At 44.6% G+C, this 6,269-nt stretch overlaps 2 non-coding genes across 2 annotated transcripts; one reads left to right on the top strand and one right to left on the bottom strand.

Annotated features, from left to right (window-relative positions):
- The first annotated feature begins 2,940 nt into the window (after positions 1 to 2,940).
- Positions 2,941 to 3,078, top strand: LOC114806734. Its single transcript, XR_003754796.1, has one exon. It is a non-coding gene; the product is annotated as a small nucleolar RNA SNORA7 (small nucleolar RNA).
- A 2,530-nt stretch (positions 3,079 to 5,608) lies between these two features.
- LOC114806744 lies at positions 5,609 to 5,747 on the bottom strand. The gene has a single exon (XR_003754806.1). It is a non-coding gene; the product is annotated as a small nucleolar RNA SNORA7 (small nucleolar RNA).
- Between the last annotated feature and the right edge of the window lie 522 nt (positions 5,748 to 6,269).

Genomic DNA, 6,269 nt, shown 5'->3' with positions numbered 1-6,269 from the left:
ATGCTCTGCACACAGTAAGCACTCAATAAATACCACTGACTGATTGATTGATTGATTGATTCTGTGCTATCAATAGACCATTTTTGGCATTGCTGAACCTGTGGATTCCCTGTCTGGAAAGAGTTGGTGTGCTTTCCTAAGTCCCTGAACTCCTATCAAGCAGAACAAGAGCACAGAGGGAGAATAAGCCATACCATGACTTTCCCAAACTGTTAACATCCTATCTGTTACCAAGACCTGCCGGTTTCACCTTTACAATATCGCCAAGATCCGCCCTTTCCTCTCCACCCAAATGGCTACCTTACAGCTACAGGCTCTTGTTATATCCCGGCTAGCCTACTGTGTCAGCCTTCTCTCTGATCTCCCTTCCTCCTCTTTCGTCCCGCTCCAGTCTATTCTTCACTCTGCTGCCCGGCTCATCTTCCTGCAGAAACGATCTGGGCATGTCACTCCCCTTCTTAAACACCTCCAGTGGTTGCCCATCAACCTCTGCTCCAAACAAAAACTCCTCACTCTAGGCTTCAAGGCTCTACATCACCTTGCCCCTTCCTATCTCTCCTCCCTTCTCTCTTTCTACTGCCCACCCCGCACGCTCCGCTCCTCTGCCGCCCACCTCCTCACTGTCCCTCGGTCTCACCTATCCCGCCGTCGACCCCTGGGCCACTTTCATTCATTCATTCATTCATTCAATAGTATTTATTGAGCGCTTACTATGTGCAGAGCACTGTACTAAGTGCTTGGAATGAATAAGTTGGCAACAGATAGAGACAGTCCCTGCCCTTTGACGGGCTTACAGTCTAATCGGGGGAGACAGACAGACAAGAACAATGGCAATAAATAGAGTCAAGGGGAAGAACATCTCGTAAAAACAATGGCAACTAAATAGAATCAAGCCCCCTCCCGCGGTCCTGGAACGCCCTCCCTCCTCACCTCAGACAATCTAATTCTCTTCCCCTCTTCAAATCCCTACTTAAAACTCACCTCCTCCAAGAGGCCTTCCCAGACTGAGCTCCCCCCTTTGTCCATCTGCTCCCTCTACCCCCCCTTCACCTCTCCGCAGCTAAACTCTCTTCTCCCCCCTTTTCCCTCTCCCCTTACACCTCTCCTTTCCTACCCCCTCAGCACTGTACTCGTCCGCTCGACTGTATATATTTTTATCACCTTATTTATTTTGTTTATTTTGTTTAATGAGATGTACATCACCCTGATTCTATTTATTTTCCATTGTTTTTATGAGATGTTCTTCCCCTTGACTCTATTTATTGCCATTGTTCTTGTCTGCCTGTCTCCCCCGATTAGACTGTAAGCCCGTCAAACGGCAGGGACTGTCTCTATCTGTTGCCGACTTGTACCTTCCAAGCGCTTAGTACAGTGCTCTGCACATAGTAAGCGCTCAATAAATACTATTGAATGAATGAATTAATTAATTAACAATGCCAAGTCATTTAACTCTAGTCAAGGCTTGGCCCATTTCTAGCCCTGATGTACTTTTCCCCTAAGTCCTATTGAGTTTGTTTCTCTTTCTTGGAAGTGGGGATAGCAGGCTCCTATGCCATTCCTTTTTACTTCGGAGAGGATAATATCCCCACCGTACCCCTTCATGGCTGCCATTGGCTTCAGTTTCTTAACTGTCATCCCTAGTACACAAAGCTCAAATTTAACATGGCTTAGAGTGGAGTAAAGATGGAGGCAGAGAATACCCTGGCCCTGTACTCTGCTGTACCCTTTCACTTACACACAGAAAAGTTGTGTCTGAGGAAAGGTTTGTAGACCGCTCCCCACGTGTGCCTCTTCACCTGAGCACCATTCAGGACAAAAAGAACGTAAGCTCCTTCTAGACTGGAAGCTCCCCGTAGGCAGGGAATGTATCTACCAACTCTGTTATATCATACTCTCCCAAGCGCTTAATACAGGGCTCTGTACACAGTAAGCACTCAATAAACACCACTGATTTATTGATTGGTGCCAGGAAGGCAAAAGAGATATTTCCTCCTCCTCTGTTCATTCATTCATTCAATAGTATTTATTGAGCCCTTACTATGTGCAGAGCACTATACTAAGCACTTGGAATGTACAATTTGGCAACAGAGAGAGATAATTCCTGCCCAATGACAGGCTCACAGTCTAAACAGGGGAGACAGCAAAGTAAAACAGAGCAAAACAAAAACAAGACATCATCAAGATAAATAGAATCAAGGAGATATACACCTCATTAACAAAATAAATAGGGTAATAAATAGTATGTACAAATGAGTACAGTGCTGAGAGGAGGGGAAGGGGAAGAGCAGAGGGTGGGGAGAAGGGGCGGGGGAGCGGAGGGAAAGGGGGGGCTCCGTCTGGGAAGGCCTCCTGGAGGAGGTGAGCTCTCAGTAGGGCTTTGAAGAGGGGAAGAGAATTTGTTTGGCAGATGCGAGGAGGGAGGGTATTCCAGGACAGCAGTAGGATGTGGGCCAGGGGTCGATGGCGGGATAGGTGTGAAAGGGGGACCGTGAGGAGGTGAGCAGCAGAGGAGCAGAGTGTATGGGGTAGGCAGTAGAAAGAGAGAAGGGAGGCAAGGTAGGAGGAGCAATGTGATGGAGAGCTTTGAAGCCAAGAGTGAGGAGTTTTTGTTTCATGTGAAGGTTGATAGGCAACCACTGGAGGTTTTTGAGGAGGGGAGTGACATGCCCAGAGCGTTTCTATAGGAAGATGATCCAGGCAGCGGAATGAAGAATAGACTGGAGTGGGGAGATACAGGAGGAAGCGAGATTCGAGAGAAGGCTGACACAGTAATCCAGTACCAGTACGTATTGTACCAGTACAATATCAGTTTGGATGGAGAGGAAAGGGCAGATCTCTACCTAGAGTGTATGTGTTCCCTATCTGGAGGGAGGGAGAAAGAATTGATTGGATTATCTACAGCCTTGCAAGGTGCAATTTAAACCAAGTAACACATGACAGTCCCTCTCAGAGCTGCACTTGGAGAGTTTCCAGTACCCTACCAGTCTTGACTACAGGAGGGAGAGTCAAGCAGAGGCATATCCATTCCATTCCTACCTTGGGCAGTAGATAGTGAGTGGAAGGCAATCTGCTACAAGTCAAAACTCACCTGTGCTAGGCAGCAGCGGCTTGGGAGAGAGTCGAGGGAAAGACTCAGATCTACTGTGCGGAAGGAGGCAGTGGTAAACTGCTTCTGCATTTTTACCAAGACAACTCTATGGATACACTACCAGAACTATTGCAGATAGAGGTGGGGTGTTCTGGGAGCGATGTGTCCATGGCATCACTATGGATCAGACACAATTAGACAGCGTAAGACAAAAACAACAACAACACATAAAAAGTAATTGAAAAGGTACCTGAGAGACTCAGGGAAAAATCTAGTTAGCTAAGGCTCCATTGTAGCAGCTTTATCCCTGAGGAAAATATAAGAAACACAAAGAAATTTGGATATCCCTCCCTGTGGACTTTTCAGTACTGATAATTCAAAAGTAAACCTTTAGTATTGTCATTTGTAAGCAGTCACATAAATGACCTCCAGGGCATAAAACTAGAACTCCACTATGTGATTTTTACTGTGGCATTTTTCTTACATTTAAAAATGAAATTCTGATGAACAAACACTATATCACTGTCTTTTCCACCTCCATTCCCTACTATGTATTGTTTATTTTTATTGCTACCTATTACTATTATTCTTAGGCACCCGCAGTGTGCATTGCAGTATTTATTCTAAGCACTAGGGAATAACCAAAGAAGATAAAAATGGAAGGCAGTCACTGTACACAAGGAAGTTACAATTTAGGTTGGAAAATAAACACAGAGATGATTATCATGCTCATCATGATAGCATGATCATCATCACTAGTATTTACTGAGCCCATACTGTCAGAGCACAGGAATACAGTCTTGGCCACATGCAAGAGAGGGAGAAGACACAGCCCATGTCTTTGAGGAGCTAGCAATCTACTGAGGGAGGCAGGCAAATCCAGAGCATGAGCATATAGCAGGAGCTGATGAACTCTCCCTTCAAGAACAGCAGTTGAGCCTGGACCCTAAATCCTTAGTACAGTGCTTTGCACACAGTAAGCACTGAATAAATACAACTGAATGAATGAATGAACTTCAGGACCAAGAACATGCCTAGAGGAACTGATTCTAGTGCTAGTGGCTTGGGCAGCAAACGATCAATCAATCGATCCATCAGTGGTATTTATGGAGTGCTTACTGTGTGCAGAACACTGTACTAAGCACTTGGGAGTGTACAATACAACAGAGTTGGTAGACACGTTCCCTGCCCATAGAGATCTTACAGTCTAGAGGACCATTCACACTCTCTGCCCCCTGCCAGTCATGATCCCTCTGCAACAAAGGATGTGATGAGTGAATAGGCAGGCAGGGGTGCGACACACTGCAAAGTGAACGTACAATTTTCACCTATATTCGCTCACTATTGGCAGAATCAGAATGAGGACCCAGGTCTTCTGATTCCCAAACTAGTAGTCTTTCCACCATACCAACAGCAGAACAACAGAAACTAGAATCAAGACACAGCTGCAACTGGTAAAAACCAAAATTGGCACAAATAGTACTGAATAAATCAATTAAATAAGCAGATAAATATGTAAATGCTAAGGATGATGATGGAATTATATGACCAGGGAGGTGGAGGTTAATCAGGCAAATGCCTCATGGAGATAGTGGCTTTTGAGAAGGGCTTTGAAGGTGAGGAGTTGCATAATTTGGTGGCCTAGTGGAAAGAATATAGGCTGGGGAGTCAGAGGACCCGAATTCTAACCCTGGCTCTGTCACTGACCTGCTGTGTGATCTTGGGCAAATCACTTTACTTCTCTGGGCCTCAGTTACCTCGTATGTAAAATGGTGATTAAGACCGTGAGCCCCATGTGGGACATGGACTGTGTTCAACCTGATTATCTTGTATCTACCCCAGCTCTTAGTACAGTGTCTGGCACATACTAAGTGCTTAAACACCATAAAAGGCATTAATAATCAATCAATCAATGGTGTCTATTGAGCATTTACCATGTGCAGAGGACTATACTAAGTGCTTGGGAGAGAACAATAATAATCTCTCCATTAAGGCAGAGGGTCTTAGGCCTCAGGCTCCTCAAGGAGACGGGTCAAGCTTTTTAGAGGCATTGCATTCTCTAGTAAGCTCGTTTTTTTTTATGCTATTAGTTAAGTGCTTAATTTGTGCCAAGCACTGTTCTAAACACTGTGGGGCTGGGAGCATGTCTACCATCTCTGTTGTACTGTCCCAAACTCTTAGTACAGTACTCTGCACACAGTAGACACTCAGTTAATACCACTGATTGAACCAAAACCCACAACTGGGCTACCGAACTGCAACCAAATTTGCCCAGTGTTCATGCTTTCCTAATGAATCAAGAGCTAGCAATGCTCTTCTTGTCTTGTCTTATGCAGTCAAGTCATTTCCAACCCACAGTGACACCACGGACACATCTCTCCCAGAACACCCTGTTGTCTGTAGAGTTTTCTTGGTAAAAATACAGAAGTGGTTTACCATTGCCTCCTTCCGCACAGTAAACTTGAGTCTCCACCCTCGACTCTCTCCCCTGCCGCTGCTACCCAGCATGGGTGAGTTTTGGCTTCTAGCAGATTACCTTCCACTCACTAGCCATTGGCCAAGCTAGGACTGGATTGGGTATGCCTCTGCTTGACTCTCCCTCCCATAGCTGAGACTGGTAGAGTTACTGGAAACTCTACAGATGCGACCCTGAGAGGTGTAATGCTCTTCTAAGGAGGCAGAAATACAAGCGATCAATCCAGTGTTCAGAAACACTCGTAGAAGGAAACAAAATGTTTCTGGGCAGATCCTCAAAGGAATTTTTACATTTCATCTTATATACTCTAATCAGAAACCGCATCAGACAAATGAAACCGAGAAAACTACATAGTGTTTGGACTTGCAGGCTCTTTAGAAAAAATAGTGATTTGTTCTTTCTGTTCCATTTGATAAATTGAATTGTTGATTCAAAAAAAGTTACTTTGCTATTCAAGTAACAGCAAGATTGGTTTTATTTTAGAAATATGTCGAGTGGAGAGAAAATTATTATTCTTCCTCTTTCCCCTCTCCTGAGGCAGAAATTGTAATGTCTGTTTCTTGTTGAATATTTGTTTCAATGCCTTCCCAGATCTGAGGTTAAAAAGAGTGGTTTGTAATTTCCACAACCATCATTTTTCCTACTAGAAATAAGCACTGGATTTCCTCTTTACAGTCCTCAACCACCTCACCAGAATCTCAGTCC

This window comes from Ornithorhynchus anatinus, chromosome X1, assembly GCF_004115215.2.
Source record: "Ornithorhynchus anatinus isolate Pmale09 chromosome X1, mOrnAna1.pri.v4, whole genome shotgun sequence".
NCBI classification, from domain to species: Eukaryota; Metazoa; Chordata; class Mammalia; order Monotremata; family Ornithorhynchidae; genus Ornithorhynchus; species Ornithorhynchus anatinus.
Note: the sequence above shows the minus strand (reverse complement) of the source record. Positions and strands in the feature narration are given on the sequence as shown.